Raw genomic sequence first — 17,651 nt, 5'->3', positions numbered from 1 at the left:
GGGTTCAGGGTGGTTTATATATAGAATAACAGATACCCGGGAGTGAGTTACAGACTGGAAACTAATCGAGGGGTTCGGGGTGGTTTACATATAGAATAACAGATACCCAGGAGCGAGTTACAGACTGGAATCTAATCGAGGGGTTCAGGGTGGTTTATATATAGAATAACAGATACCCGGGAGTGAGTTACAGACTGGAATCTAATCGAGGGGTTTGGGGTGGTTTATATACAGAATAACAGATACTCGGGAGTGAGTTACAGACTGGAATCTAATCGAGGGGTTCGGGGTGCTTTATATATAAATAACAGATACCCGGGAATGAGTTACACACTGGAATCTAATCGAGGAGTTCGGGGTGGTTTATATATAGAATAACAGATACCCAGGAGTGAGTTACGGATTGGAATCCAATCGACGGGTTCGGGGTGGTTTATATATAGAATAACAGATACGCGGGAGTGAGTTACAGACTGGAATCTAATCGAGGGGTTCAGGGTGGTTTATATTTAGAATAACGGATACCTGGGAGTGAGCTACAGACTGGAATCTCATCGAGGGGTTCGGGGTGGTTTACATATAGAATAGCAGATACCCGGGAGTGAGTTACAGACTGGAATCTAATCGATGGGTTCGGGGTGGTTTATATATAGAATAACAGATACCCGGGATTGAGTTACAGACTGGAATGTAATCGAGGGATTCAGGGTGGTTTATATATAGAATAACAGATACCCGGGAGTGAGTTACAGACTGGAATCTAATCGAGGGGTTCAGGGTGGTTTATATATAGAATAACAGATACCCGGGAGTGAGGTACAGACTGGAATCTAATCGAGGGGTTCAGGGTGGTTTATATATAGAATAACAGATACCCGGGAGTGAGTTACAGACTGGAAACTAAGCGAGGGGTTCGGGGTGGTTTATATATAAAATAACAGATACCCAGGAGTGAGTTACAGACTGGAATCTAATCGAGGGATTCAGGGTGGTTTATATATCGAATAACGGATACCCGGGAGTGAGTTACAGACTGGAATCTAATCGAGGGGTTCAGGGTGGTTTATATATAGAATAACAGATACCCGGGAGTGTGGTACAGTCTGGAATCTAATCGAGGGGGTCGGGGTGTTTTATATATAGAATAACAGACACCCGGGAGTGAGGTACAGACTGGAATCTAATCGCGGGGGTCGGGGTGGTTTATATATAGAATAACAGATACCCGGGAGTGAGTTACAGACTGGAATATAATCGAGAGGTTCAGGGTGGTTTATATATAGAATAACAGATAACTGGGAGTGAGTTACAGACTGGAATCTAATCGAGGGGTTCGGGGTGGTTTATATAAAGAATAACAGATACCCGGGAGTGAGTTACAGACTGGAATCTAATCGAGGGGTTCGGGGTGGTTTATATATAGAATAACAGATACCCGGGAGTGAGTTACAGACTGGAATCTAATCGAGGGGTTCAGGGTGGTTTATATATAGAATAACAGATACCCGGGAGTGAGTTACAGACTGGAATCTAATCGAGGGGTGCGGGGTGGTTTATATACAGAATAACAGATACTCAGGAGTGAGTTACAGACTGGAATCTAATCGAGCGGTTCGGGGTGGTTTATATATAAATAACAGATACCCGGGAGTGAGTTACAGACTGGAATCTAATCGAGGGGTTCGGGGTGGTTTATATATAGAATAACAGATACCCAGGAGTGAGTTACAGACTGGAATCTAATCGAGGGGTTTGGCGTAGCTTATATATAGTATAACAGATACCCGGGAGTGAGTTACAGACTGGAATCCAATCGACGGGTTCGGGGTGGTTTATATATGGAATAACAGATACCCAGGAGTGAGTTACAGACTGGAATCTAATCGAGGGGTTCAGGGTGGTTTATATTTAGAATAACGGATACCTGGGAGTGAGCTACAGACTGGAATCTCATCGAGGGGTTTGGGGTGGTTTACATATAGAATAGCAGATACCCGGGAGTGAGTTACAGACTGGAATCTAATCGATGGGTTCGGGGTGGTTTATATATAGAATAACAGATACCCGGGAGTGAGTTACACACTGGAATGTAATCGAGGGATTCAGGGTGGTTTATATATAGAATAACAGATACCCGGGAGTGAGTTACAGACTGGAATCTAATCGAGGGGTTCAGGGTGGTTTATATATAGAATAACAGATACCCGGGAGTGAGTTACAGACTGGAAACTAATCGAGGGGTTCGGGGTGGTTTATATATAGAATAACAGATACCCAGGAGCGAGTTACAGACTGGAATCTGATCGAGGGGTTCAGGGTGGTTTATATATAGAATAACAGATACCCGGGAGTGAGTTACAGACTGGAATCTAATCGAGGGGTTTGGGGTGGTTTATATACAGAATAACAGATACTCGGGAGTGAGTTACAGACTGGAATCTAATCGAGGGGTTCGGGGTGCTTTATATATAAATAACAGATACCCGGGAGTGAGTTACACACTGGAATCTAATCGAGGAGTTCGGGGTGGTTTATATATAGAATAACAGATACCCAGGAGTGAGTTACGGATTGGAATCCAATCGACGGGTTCGGGGTGGTTTATATATAGAATAACAGATACGCGGGAGTGAGTTACAGACTGGAATCTAATCGAGGGGTTCAGGGTGGTTTATATTTAGAATAACGGATACCTGGGAGTGAGCTACAGACTGGAATCTCATCGAGGGGTTCGGGGTGGTTTACATATAGAATAGCAGATACCCGGGAGTGAGTTACAGACTGGAATCTAATCGATGGGTTCGGGGTGGTTTATATATAGAATAACAGATACCCGGGATTGAGTTACAGACTGGAATGTAATCGAGGGATTCAGGGTGGTTTATATATAGAATAACAGATACCCGGGAGTGAGTTACAGACTGGAATCTAATCGAGGGGTTCAGGGTGGTTTATATATAGAATAACAGATACCCGGGAGTGAGGTACAGACTGGAATCTAATCGAGGGGTTCAGGGTGGTTTATATATAGAATAACAGATACCCGGGAGTGAGTTACAGACTGGAAACTAAGCGAGGGGTTCGGGGTGGTTTATATATAAAATAACAGATACCCAGGAGTGAGTTACAGACAGAATCTAATCGAGGGATTCAGGGTGGTTTATATATCGAATAACGGATACCCGGGAGTGAGTTACAGACTGGAATCTAATCGAGGGGTTCAGGGTGGTTTATATATAGAATAACAGATACCCGGGAGTGTGGTACAGTCTGGAATCTAATCGAGGGGGTCGGGGTGTTTTATATATAGAATAACAGACACCCGGGAGTGAGGTACAGACTGGAATCTAATCGCGGGGGTCGGGGTGGTTTATATATAGAATAACAGATACCCGGGAGTGAGTTACAGACTGGAATATAATCGAGAGGTTCAGGGTGGTTTATATATAGAATAACAGATAACTGGGAGTGAGTTACAGACTGGAATCTAATCGAGGGGTTCGGGGTGGTTTATATAAAGAATAACAGATACCCGGGAGTGAGTTACAGACTGGAATCTAATCGAGGGGTTCGGGGTGGTTTATATATAGAATAACAGATACCCGGGAGTGAGTTACAGACTGGAATCTAATCGAGGGGTTCAGGGTGGTTTATATATAGAATAACAGATACCCGGGAGTGAGTTACAGACTGGAATCTAATCGAGGGGTGCGGGGTGGTTTATATACAGAATAACAGATACTCAGGAGTGAGTTACAGACTGGAATCTAATCGAGCGGTTCGGGGTGGTTTATATATAAATAACAGATACCCGGGAGTGAGTTACAGACTGGAATCTAATCAAGGGGTTCGGGGTGGGTTATATATAGAATAACAGATACCCAGGAGTGAGTTACAGACTGGAATCTAATCGAGGGGTTTGGCGTGGCTTATATATAGTATAACAGATACCCGGGAGTGAGTTACAGACTGGAATCCAATCGACGGGTTCGGGGTGGTTTATATATGGAATAACAGATACCCAGGAGTGAGTTACAGACTGGAATCTAATCGAGGGGTTCAGGGTGGTTTATATTTAGAATAACAGATACCTGGGAGTGAGCTACAGACTGGAATCTCATCGAGGGGTTTGGGGTGGTTTACATATAGAATAGCAGATACCCGGGAGTGAGTTACAGACTGGAATCTTATCGAGGGGTTCGGGGTGGTTTATATATAGAATAACAGATACCCGGGTGTGAGTTACAGACTGGAATCTAATCGAGGGGTTCGGGGTGGTTTATATATAGAATAACAGATACCCGGGATTGAGTTACAGACTGGAATCTAATCGAGGAGTTCGGGGCGGTTTATATATAGAATAACAGATACCCGGGAGTGAGTTACAGACTGGAATCTAATCGAGGGGTTCGGGGTGGTTTCTATATAGAGTAACAGATACCTGGGAGTGAGTTACTGACTGGAATCTAATCGAGGGGTTCAGGTGGTTTATATATAGAATAACAGATACCCGGGAGTGAGTTACACACTGGAAACTAAGCGAGGGGTTCGGGGTGGTTTATATATAGAATAACAGATACCCAGGAATGAGTTACAGACTGGAATCTAATCGAGGGATTCAGGGTGGTTTATGTATAGAATAACAGATACCCGGGAGTGAGTTACAGACTGGAATCTAATCGAGGGGTTCAGGGTGGTTTATATATAAAATAACAGATACCTGGGAGAGAGTTACAGACTGGAATCTAATCGAGGGGTTCAGGGGTTTTATATATAGAATAACAGATACCCGGGAGTGAGTTTCAGACTGGAATCTAATCGAGGGGTTCGGCGTGGTTTATATATAGAATAACTGATTCCCGGGAGTGAGTTACATACTGGAATCTAATCGAGGGGTTCGGGGTGGTTTATATATAGAATAACAGATACCCAGGAGTGAGTTACATACTGGAATCTAATCGAGGGGTTCAGGGTGGTTTATATATCAATAACAGATACCCGGGATTGAGTTACAGACTGGAATCTAATCGAGGTGTTCGGGGTGGATTATATATAGAATAACAGATACCCAGGAGTGAGTTACAGACTGGAATCTAATTGAGGGGTTCGGCGTGGCTTATATATAGAATAACAGATACCCGGGAGTGAGTTACAGACTGGAGTCTAATCGATGGGTTCAGGGTGGTTTATATTTAGAATAACAGATACCCGGGAGTGAGCTACAGACTGGAATCTCATCGAGGGGTTCGGGGTGCTTTACATATAGAATAGCAGATACCCGGGAGTGAGTTACAGACTGGAATCTAATCGAGGGGTTCAGGGTGGTTTATATATAGAATAACAGATACCTGGGAGTGAGCTACAGACTGGAATCTCATCGAGGGGTTCGGGGTGGTTTATATTTCGAATAACAGATACCTGGGAGTGAGCTACAGACTGGAATCTAATCGAGGGGTTCGGGGTGGTTTATATATAGAATAACAGATACCCGGGAATGAGTTACAGACTGGAATCTAATCGAGGGGTTCGGGGCGGTTTATATATAGAATAACAGATACCCGGGACTGAGTTACAGACTGGAATCTAATCGAGGTGTTCGGGGTGGTTTATATATAGAATAACAGATACCTTGGAGTGAGTTACTGACTGGAGTCTAATCGAGAGGTTCAGGTGGTTTATATATAGAATAACAGATACCCGGGAGTGAGTTACACACTGGAAACTAAGCGAGGGGTTCGGGGTGGTTTATATATAGAATAACAGATACCCAGGAGTGAGTTACAGACTGGAATCTAATCGAGGGATTCAGGGTGATTTATATATAGCATAACAGATACCCGGGAGTGAGTTACAGACTGGAATCTCATCGAGGGGTTCAGGGTGGTTTATATATAGAATAACAGATACCCGGGAGTGAGTTACAGACTGGAATCTCATCGAGGGGTTCAGGGTGGTTTATATATAGAATAACAGATACCCAGGAGTGAGTTACAGACTGGAATCTAATCGAGGGATTCGGGGTGGTATATATAAAACAACAGATACCTGGGAGTGAGTCTTCGACTGGAATCAAATCGAGGGGTTCTGGGTGGTTTATATATAGAATAACAGATACCCAGGATTGAGTTACAGACTGGAATCTAATCGAGGTTTTCGGGGTGGTTGATATATAAAATAACAGATACCTGGGAGTGAGTTCCAGACTGGAATCTAATCGAGGGGTTCGGGATGGTTTCTATAGAGAATAACAGATACCCGGGAGTGAGTTACAGACTGGAATCTAATCGAGGGGTTCGGGGTGGTTTATATACAGAATAACAGATACTCGGGAGTGAGTTACAGACTGGAATCTAATCGAGGGGTTAGGGTGGTTTATATATAGAATAACAGATACCTGGGAGTGAGTTACAGACTGGAATCTAATCGAGGGGTTCATGGTGGTTTATATATAGAATAACAGATACCCGGGTGTGAGTTACAGACTGGAATCTAATCGAGGGGTTCGGGGTGGTTTATATATAGAATAACAGATACCCTGGAGTGAGTTACAGACTGGAATCTAATTGAGGGGTTCCGGGTGGTTTATATATAGAATAACAGATACCCAGGAGAGAGTTACAGACTGGAATCTAATCGAGGGGTTCGGGGTGGTTTATATATCGAATAACAGATACCCGGGAGTGAGTTACAGACTGGAATCTAATCGAGGGTTTCAGGGTGGGTTATATATAGAATAACAGATACCTGGGAGTGAATTACAGACTGGAATCTAATCGAGGGGTTCGGGGTGGGTTATATATAGAATAACAGATACCTGGGAGTGAGTTACAGACTGGAATCTAATCGAGGGGTTCGGGTTGGTTTATATATAGAATAACAGATACCCGGGAGTGAGTTACAGACTGGAATCTAATCGAGGGGTTCATGGTGGTTTATATATAGAATAACAGATACCCGGGTGTGAGTTACAGACTGGAATCTAATCGAGGGGTTCGGGGTGGTTTATATATAGAATAACAGATACCCTGGAGTGAGTTACAGACTGGAATCTAATTGAGGGGTTCCGGGTGGTTTATATATAGAATAACAGATACCCGGGAGTGAGTTACAGACTGGAATCTAATCGAGGGGTTCGGGGTGGTTTATATAGAATAACAGATACCCGGGAGTGAGTTACAGACTGGAATCTAATCGAGGGAGTCGGGGTGGTTTATATACAGAATAACAGATTCCCGGGAGAGAGTTACAGACTGGAATCTAATCGAGGGGTTCGGGGTGGTTTATATATAGAATAACAGATACCCGGGTGTGAGTTACAGACTAGAATCTAATCGAGGAGTTCGGGATGGTTTATTTATAGAATAACAGATACCCCGGAGTGAGTTACAGACTGGAATCTAATCGAGGGGTTCGGAGTGGTTTATATATAGAATAACAGATACCCGGGAGTGAGTTACAGACTGGAATCTAACGAGGGGTTCGTAGTGGTTTATATAAAGAATAACAGATACTCGGGAGTGAGTTACAGACTGGAATCTAATCGAGGGGTTCAGGGTGGTTTATATATAGATTAACAGATACCCGGGAGTGAGTTAGAGACTGGAATCTAATCGAGGAGTTCGGGGTCGTTTATGTATAGATTAACAGATACCCGGGAGTGAGTTACAGACTGGAATCTAATCGAGGAGTTCGGGGTGGTTTATATATAGAATAACAGATACCCGGGAGTGAGTTACAGACTGGAATCTAATCGATGGGTTTGGAAGTTTATTTATAGAATCACAGTAGATGTAGACTCTTGCTTTAAGATGGTGCAGTGTGAGAGAATTGTGCGAATCAGCAGGTTGGACAGACTGTGGGTAAGTGGCTGTGTGACCCACTCTCCTGGCAGGGCTGCGCTGAGCCTCTCTGTTTGGGGGCACCAGTGGTGTCTGGGCACCCCGCGCACTTCCTGCCCTGGCGCGGGACCTGCCAGCTGGGTTCCGAGCTGCTGCCGCCATCCCCCCTTCTGCCTGCCCTGCGTGCTGCCTTTTCCTCTGGCAGGCCCCTGATGGGTAGGCCCCGCAGCGAGGCCTAGCACAAGGCTTGGGTCGAAGCCAGGGAGGATTTGGAGGCACAGCGGGAGGGAAGCACTTTGATGCTCAGGACTGTCTCACTATTAACCCAGTTGTCACAATCCAGTCCATGCACTGACAGCAGTAAGCACCGTTATCCCGGCTCTTTCCTAAAGGGAGAGGCGGATTTCATTCACCCGCAGTGCCTCAATGAGTCGCATCCTCTCTGTCAGTCAGGGGGTTGTCAGTTTAAGAGTCTTTAGCACATTTGTTCCCAGAGTCTTTAGCACATTATCCAGGCCGACACTCCAGCGCCAGTGGTGAGGGAGTGCTGCACTGTCAGAGTGTGCCATTTCCTCTGGGTCTGCCCTGCCAGTACTGACCCTCTGACAGTGCGGCACTCCCTCAGTACTGACCCTCTGACAGTGCAGCACTCCCTCAGTACTGACTCTCTGACAGTGCAGAACACCCTCAGTACTGACCCTCTGACAGTGCGGCACTCCCTCAGTACTGACCCTCTGACAGTGTGGCACTCCCTCAGTACTGACCCTCTGACAGTGCAGCACTCCCTCAGTACTGACCCTCTGACAGTGCAGCACTCCCTCAGTACTGACGTTCTGACAGTGCGGCACTCCCTCCATACTGACCCTCTGACAGTGCAGCACTCCCTCGGTACTGACCCTCTGACAGTGCGGCACTCCCTCAGCACTGACCCTCTGACAGTGCAGCACTCCCTCAGTACTGACCCTCTGACAGTGCAGCACTCCCTCAGCACTGACGTTCTGACAGTGCAGCACTCCCTCAGTACTGACCCTCTGACAGTGCAGCACTCCCTCAGCACTGACGTTCTGACAGTGCAGCACTCCCTCAGTACTGACCCTCTGACAGTGCAGCACTCCCTCAGTACTGACCCTCTGACAGTGCAGCGCTCCCTCAGTACTGACCCTCTGACAGTGCGGCACTCCCTCAGTACTGACCCTCTGACAGTGCAGCACTCCCTCAGTACTGACCCGCTGACAGTGTGGCACTCCCTCAGTACTGACCCTCTGACAGTGCGGCACTCCCTCAGTACTGACCCTCTGACAGTGCAGCACACCCTCAGTACTGACCCTCTGACAGTGCGGCACTCCCTCAGTACTGACCCTCTGACAGTGCAGCACTCCCTCAGCACTGACGTTCTGACAGTGCCGCACTCCCTCAGTACTGACCCTCTGACAGTGCAGCACTCCCTCAGTACTGACCCTCTGACAGTGCAGCGCTCCCTCAGTACTGACCCTCTGACAGTGCGGCACTCCCTCAGTACTGACCCTCTGACAGTGCAGCACTCCCTCAGTACTGACCCGCTGACAGTGTGGCACTCCCTCAGTACTGACCCTCTGACAGTGCGGCACTCCCTCAGTACTGACCCTCTGACAGTGCAGCACTCCCTCAGTACTGACCCTCTGACAGTGCGGCACTCCCTCAGTACTGACCCTCTGATAGTGCTGCACTCCCTCAGTACTGACCCTCTGACAGTGCAGCACACCCTCAGTACTGACCCTCTGACAGTGCGGCACTCCTTCAGTACTGACCCTCTGACAGTGCAGCACTCCCTCTGTACTGACCCTCTGACAGTGCAGCACTCCCTCAGTACTGACCCTCTGACATGCGGCACTCCCTCAGTACTGACCCTCTGATAGTGCTGCACTCCCTCAGTACTGACCCTCTGACAGTGCGGCACTCCCTCAGTACTGACCCTCTGACAGTGTGGCACTCCCTCAGTACTGACCCTCTGACAGTGCAGCACTCCCTCAGGACTGACCCTCTCACAGTGCGGCACTCCCTCAGTACTGACCCTCTGACAGTGCGGCACTCCCTCAGTACTGACCCTCTGACAGTGCAGCACTCCCTCAGGACTGACCCTCTCACAGTGCGGCACTCCCTCAGTACTGACCCTCTGACAGTGCGGCACTCCCTCAGTACTGACCCTCTGACAGTGCAGCACTCCCTCAGTACTGTCCCTCTGACAGTGCAGCACTCCCTCAGTACTGACCCTCTGACAGTGCGGCACTCCCTCAGTACTGACCCTCTGACAGTGCAGCACTCCCTCAGTACTGACCCTCTGACAGTGCAGCACTCCCTCAGTACTGACCCTCTGACAGTGCAGCACTCCCTCAGTACTGACCCTCTGACAGTGCAGCACTCCCTCAGTACTGACCCTCTGACAGTGCGGCACTCCCTCGGTACTGACACTGGAGTCTCAGACTGGATTTGTGTGAATGGAATTTGATGCCACCATTTTGTCAGCCATAAACGTACTCCTAAATGACAGCCAGTTGTCAATTAACATAGAATCTACACTCATCTACAACTAATCTCTGTACTATTATGAACTATGATCTGCTCTTACTCACACTACCTTTCCTTCGGTCTATGCTCTAGCTAACTCCTTTACCTCTCTCCCCCACGAGGCTTAACATCAATGTCTTGTATACTTGGAACTCTAGCCCCTTCTAGTGGCTGATCTAGACATTTCATTTACCCTTTCAGTTCTTACCTTTATGATAATACCACAGTGGGGACAAATGTGCAGGGTATTTCCTGAATGGCAATTCACCCTGAATAGGATCCGAGTGAATACATCTGAAACGGTAGCTGGATGAAACTGTAGTCTGATTCCTGGGATGGCGGGATTGTCGTATGAGGACAGACTAAGTGGGTTAGGATTATATTCATTGGAGTTTAGAATAGTGAGAGGGGATCTCATAGAAACATACAAAATTCTAACAGAATCAGACCAGGTATTTTCTAAAATTTTTTTACGGGATGTGGCCGTCGCTGGTTAGGCCCAGCATTTATTGCCCATCCCTAATTGCCCCTTGAGAGGGTGGCAGTGAGCTGCCTTCTTGAGCCGCTGCAGTCCCTGTGGTGCAGGTACCCCCACTGTGCTGTTAGGGAGGGAGTTCCAGGATTTTGCCCCAGCGACAGTGAAGGAGCGGCCGATATATTCCCAAGTGAGGGTGGGTGAGTGACTCGGAGGGGAACCTCCAGGTGGTGGGGTTCCCAGGTATCTGCTGCCCTTGTCCTTCTAGATGGTAGAGGTGGTGGGTTTGGAAGGTGCTGCCTGAGGAGCCTTGGTGAGTTGCTGCAGTGCATCTTGTAGACGGTACACACGGCTGTCGCTGTGCGTCGGTCGGGGGGGGGAGTGAATGTTTGTGGAAGGGGAGCAATCGAGCGGGGCTGCTTTGTCCTTGAGCTTCTTGAGTGTTGTCGGAGCTGCGCTCATCCAGGCAAGTGGAGAGTATTCCCTCACACTCCTGACTTGTGCCTTGTAGATGGTGGACAGGCTTTGGGGGGGGGGGGGGTCAGGAGGTGAGTTACTCTCCGCAGGATTCCCAGCCTCTGACCTGCTCTGGTAGCCACAGTATTAATGTGGCTGGGTCCAGTTCAGTTTCTGATCAATGGTAACCCCCAGGATGTTGATAGTGGGGGATTCAGCGATGGTAATGACATCGAATGTCATGGGGCGATGGTTAGATCGTCTCTTGTGGGAGATGGTCATTGCCTGGCACTTGTGTGGCACGAATGTAACTGGCCACTTGTCAGCCCGAGCCTGGATATGGTCCGGGTCTTGCTGCATTTGGACAGGGACTGATTCAGTATCTGAGGAGCCGCGAACGGTGCTGAACATTGTGCAGTCATCCGCAAACACCCCCACCTCTGACCTCATGATGGAAGGGAGGTGATTGATGGAGCGGCTGAAGATGGTTGGGGCCGAGGACATGACCCTGAGGAACTCCTGCAGTGATGTCCTGGAGCTGAGATGATTGACCTCCAACCACTACAACCACCTTCCTTTGTGCCGGGTATGACTCCGACCAGCGGAGAGTTTCCCCCCTGATTCCCACTGACTCCGGTTTAGCTCGGGCTCCTTGATGCCATTAAATGAAGAAGGCCTATGGTGTGTTGGCCTTTATTGGTAGAGGGATTGAGTTCCGGAGTCGGGAGGTCATGTTGCAGCTGTACAGAACTCTGGTACGGCCGCATTTGGAGTATTGCGTACAGTTCTGGTCACCACATTATAGGAAGGACGTGGAGGCTTTGGAGCGGGTGCAGAGGAGATTTACCAGGATGTTGCCTGGTATGGAGGGAAAATCTTATGAGGAAAGGCTGATGGACTTGAGGCTGTTTTCGTTGGAGAGAAGAAGGTTAAGAGGAGACTTAATAGAGACATACAAAATGATCAGGGGGTTGGATAGGGTGGACAGTGAGAGCCTTCTCCCGCGGATGGATATGGCTGGCACGAGGGGACATAACTTTAAACTGAGGGGTAATAGATATAGGACAGAGGTCAGAGGTAGGTTCTTTACGCAAAGAGTAGTGAGGCCGTGGAATGCCCTACCTGCTACAGTAGTGAACTCGCCAACATTGAGGGCATTTAAAAGTTTATTGGATAAACATATGGATGATAATGGCATAGTGTAGGTTAGATGGCTTTTGTTTCAGTGCAACATCGTGGGCCGAAGGGCCTGTACTGCGCTGTATCGTTCTATGTTCTATGTTCTATAAATAGATTCAGAAAGAATGTTCCCGATGGTGGGGGAGTCCAGAACTAGGGGGTCATAGTTTGAGGGTCAGGGGTAAACCTTTTAGGACCGAGGTGAGGAGAAATTTCTTCACCCGGAGAGCGGTGAATCTGTGGAATTCGCTACCGCAGAAAGTAGTTGAGGCCTCCCCCCTGCTTCTGTTTTCCATGCGTCTTTCTTTGTACTGGTTTATTCGCTACTCACAATAACTCGCCACTCCGAGGGGTCTCCCTCCCCAACCTGGACCCTGGTCGGGGTTTTTATACTATGAGGGCTCCCCTCCTGAAAGAGAAAGCACTGGAGAGGTTTGTATTCCATGGAGGTCACGGGGAACCGGATGGTCCACACCCCGTGACCTTACGGGGGCCGTAACAGTAAGAGATTAGAAAGTGTCGATGTACAAAGGGATGTGGGTGTCCTTGTCCAACGTCACTGGTCCCAAATCCACCTCCTGCCTGTTCCCCATATTCAGATTCCACCGCTCTATGGGGGCAACGAATTCCACAAATTCACCACCCTCTGCGAGAAGTAGTTCCTCCTCATCTCAGTTCTAAATCTACCGCCTCGCAACCAATCTCTGGGACCTCTGGTTCCAGATTGCCCCACAAGGGGGAACATTTGGTCTACATTTACTTTATCAATCCCTCTTAGTATTTTATACACCTCAATCAGATCCCCTCTCATCCTTCTAAACTCTCGCGAGTATAAACCCAAACTGTTTAATCTCTCCTCATACGTCAACCCTTTCATCCCGGAATCAATCTGGTGACCCTCCTCTGAACTGCCTCCAATGCCGCCACATCCTTCCTCAAATAAGGAGACCAAAACTGGACACAATACTCCAGATGTTGTCTCACCAACACCCTATACAATTGCAACGACACTTCTCTACATTTATACTCGAGTCCTTTTACAATAAACGCCAACTTTCACGGTTAGGTGGACTGGCCGTGCTACATTTCCCCTTAGTGTATCCAAAAGGTTACGGGGATAGGTGGGGGAGTGGGCCTACGTGGGGTGCTCTTTCAGAGGGTCGGTGGAGGCTCGATGGGCCGAATGGCCTCCTTCTGTACTGTGAGGATTCTATGATTACAAGCGGCACATATTCTCTCCCTCCACCATTGACGCACAGTGGCAGCCATCTAACAAGATGCACCTCAGGGACTCGCCAAGGCTGCTTAGGCAGCACCTACCAAACCCACAAAGACTGCCGTATAGATTTAAGGACAAGGGCAGCAGCTCCCTGGGATCCCCTCCCAAGGCACCCACCAACCCGACTGGGAAATATATCGACCGTTCCTTCACTGTCGCTGGGTCCAAATCCCTCCCTAACAGCACTGGAGGTGTACCTACACCTCAGGGGCTGCAGTGGATTCAAGAAGGCGGCTCACCCATCACCACCTTCTCGGCGGGCAATGCGGGACGGGCGATAAATGCTGGCCTGAGCCAGGGGCGGCCCACGTCCCACAAGTGAATAAGTCGGCGGATTTTATTTTGGACCTGGCTGCGCTCCTTCAGAATAATTTCCGCCCCCTTAAACTTGCAATTCCACGCCAATTTCCTGCCTACTTCCCTCCAATCCCCTAGCAATTGGGCAGCACAGTGGGTTAGCACCGCTGCCTCACGGCGCCAGGGTCCGGGTTCGATTCCCGGCTTGGGTCCCTGTCCGTGCGGGAGTCTGCACATCCTCCCCCGTGTCTGCGTGGGTCTCCTCCGGGGGCTCCGGTTTCCTCCCACAGCCGAAATAGGTGGATTGGCCGTGGTAAATTGCCCCTTGGCATCCAAAGATGTGCAGGTTAGGTGGATTGCCGCGCGAAACTGCCCCTTTGTGGGTTAGGTGTTGTGGGGACAGGGCAGGGGGAGTGGGCCTAGATTGGGCGCCCTTTCAGAGGGCCGGCACAGACTCGATGCGCTGAATGCCTCTTTCTGCACTTATAGGGATCGTATGAACTGGCCCCTTTGCAATCAATAGTTGCCTGTTCTGGGGAAGGTTTCTGCTGTATTGCATGTGGAGATGATGTTGAAAGGAGCGTGCATACATGCATGGCTCCCGCCCCCCCCTCCACCCCACCCGCCTGCCAGATGCCTGGAGCAGGCACACATACATGCTGGCAGCGCGGTAGCACAGCGGTTAGCACTGTTTAAAAAATAATAATTTAGAGTACCCAATTCATTTTTTCCTATTAAGGGGGCAATTTTAGTGTGTTCAATCCACCTGACCCTGCCCATCTTTGGGTTGTGGGGGCGAAAACCCACGCAGACACGGGGAGAACGTACAAACTCCACACGGACAGTGACCCGGACCCGGGATCGAACCTGGGACCTCGGCGCCGTGAGACCGCAGTGCTGCCCTGCAGTTAGCACTGTTGCTTCACAGCTCCAGTGTCCCAGGTTCGGATTCCCAGCTTGGGTCACTGTCTGTGCGGAGTCTGCACGTCCCCCCCGTCCCCCCCCGCCCCGTGTCTGCGTGGGCTTCCTCCGGTTTCCTCCCACAAGCCCCGAAAGACGGGCAGGTCAGGTGGATTGGCCGTGATAAATGACCCCTTCATAGATCATCATCATAGAATTTACAGTGCAGAAGAAGGCCATTCGGCCCATCGAGTCTGCACCAGCTCTTGGAAAGAGCACCCTACCCAAGGTCAACACCTCCACCCTATCCCCATAACCCAATAACCCCACCCAACACTAAGGGAAATTTTGGACACTAAGGGGCAATTTATCATGGCCAATCCGCCTAACCTGCACATCTTTGGACTGTGGGAGGAAACCGGAGCACCCGGAGGAAACCCACGCACACACGGGGAGGACGTGCAGACTCCGCACAGACAGTGACCCAAGCGGAATCGAACCTGGGACCCTGGATCTGTGAAGCAATTGTGCTATCCACAATGCTACCGTGCTGCCCTTAGTGTCCAAAAAGGTGAGGCGGGGTTACTGGGTAACGGGGGAGAGGTTCGAAGTGTGGGCTTAAGTGGGGTGCTCTTTCCAAGGGCTGGTGCGGACTGGATGGGCCGAATGGCCTCCTTCTGCACTGTAAATTATATGATTCTGTGCATGATTCTGTTTCATGTGGAGTTTATTTACACAAAAAAGAGGGCAGCACGGGGGCGTAGTGGGTTAGCACTGCTGCCTCACGGCGCCGAGGTCCCAGGTTCGATCCCGGCTCTGGGTCACTGTCCGTGTGGAGTTTGCACATTCTCCCCCGTGTCTGCGTGGGTCTCACCCCCACAACCCAAAGATGTGCAGGGTAGGTGGATTGCCAGGCTGCCCCTTAATTGGGAAAAATGAATTGGGTACTCTAGATTTATTTTAAAAAAGGGAAATAAATGCAACAATTGGAAGCAAATAGGCTTAATGCAAGCAGTTAATTATTTCCGGGGGGGGGGGGGGGGGAGAAGGTCAGCAAAGTTGTTTTGGGGGGGGGGGGGGGGGAAGCGAGAGGGCGTCTGCAGTTATGTTATTTTTTTTGTTGCAAGCAAGCGGTTTGATTGACAGCTGGGCCCTGGGAGGAGGGGCGGGGGGGCCTGAGGGAGTCACGTGCTCCCCTTGCCTCTCGGAGCGCTGACGGGACCAGAGGAACGGGAGTAGTTTGCGGAGGGGGAGGTAGGTCGGGAGTTGGAGATCTTCGGTCGGCCAGCCGCGCCCCCCCCCCCTTGCGGGCAGCCTCAGAGGCGCAGGTGGTCGAGTCCGCGCGGCCGGGTGCGGGGCCGGCGGGCCGAGCGTGAGCGAACCCCGGAGTTGATCCCCCCCCCCCCCCCCCCCCCCACCCGTCCCTCCACCTCGCGCGCTGAGGCGGAGCGGCCAATCGGCGGCTCCCTACCCCCCTCCCCCCCCCCCGCCGCGCGGAGGGAGAAAGGGGAGGCGGCGACAGGCGGGGACATCAACAGAAGCCAAGTGGCGGACGTGGGAGGAGGAACCCTCGTCGACGGCCGGGGGCAAATAAAACCGCTTTAACCGACGATTCTTCGCGAATTTACCCCATTTCCCACCGAGAATCAGCAGGGGAAGGTGAGTAGGAGCAAATAAATCAAAAAAAAAAAAAGGGGGGGGGAGGAAAAAAAACAACAACAACTGTCCTCAGGAGGAGGGGCTGGGTTAAAATTGAGCCTCCCATCACTCCAAGCTCCTCTTTCAACATCTCCCTTTGCCCCCCCCCCCCCCCAAAATAATAATATGCAAGAATAAATTTAAGATTAAATGCAAGAAAACCCCTTCACCTTGAGATTCCAGCCTTGCACAAGAAAAAAAATCCTTTTCCCAGCCCATTTTATAATGTCCTATCTCTCTCATCACCTCCTTCCCCCCCCCCCCCCCCTCTTTTTTTCTACCTTCCCTCTTCCCTTGCACTTGTCCCCTGCATTTTGCAAAAAGAACTGTGCCTGACCCCCCCCCCTTTTCCCCTTATTACATTTATTTCCAAGCATATTTAAAATGTCTGTCTCCCTCTGCCTCAAACTCTTCAATTTCCTTTCTCCACCCACTAGCTCCTTCTTTAACCCCCCCCACCCCCACTCCACTTTTTTTTACATTTATTTCTTTGCATTTTTCAATTCTCTGTCACCCCCCCCCCTCCCCTTGCACATTTATGTCCCTGCATGTTGAGCTGTGCCCCCCCCTGCCCGCCTCAAACTGTTCCAATTTCCTTTCTCCCACCCACTAGCTCCTTCTTTAACCCCCCCCCCCCACACTTTTTTTTACATTTATTTCTTTGCATTTTTCAATTCTCTGTCACCCCCCCCCCTCCCTGCACATTTATGTCCCTGCATTTGAGCTGTGCCTGACCCCCCTCCCCCTCCTGCCTCATTGTTCCAATTTCCTTTCTCTCTCTTTCCCCCCCCTCTTTTTTTTTAAACATTTATTTCCTTGCATTTTTCAATTCTCTGCCCCCCCCCCCTCCTCGGGGACCTCCTAAAGGTATTTTTTTTTGGTTGCCTTTTGTATTTTTAAATCGTACCTCGAATATTATTCGCCCCCCCACCCCCTCCAGCTTTTGCCGCCATCCCTTGCGCCCCCCCCCCCCCCTCCTCATTAC

The sequence above is a fragment of the Scyliorhinus torazame genome, chromosome 5, assembly GCF_047496885.1.
Source record: "Scyliorhinus torazame isolate Kashiwa2021f chromosome 5, sScyTor2.1, whole genome shotgun sequence".
In the NCBI taxonomy this organism is placed as follows: Eukaryota; Metazoa; Chordata; class Chondrichthyes; order Carcharhiniformes; family Scyliorhinidae; genus Scyliorhinus; species Scyliorhinus torazame.
The sequence above is the reverse complement of the archived record's forward strand: the minus strand, read 5'-3'. Positions refer to the sequence as shown.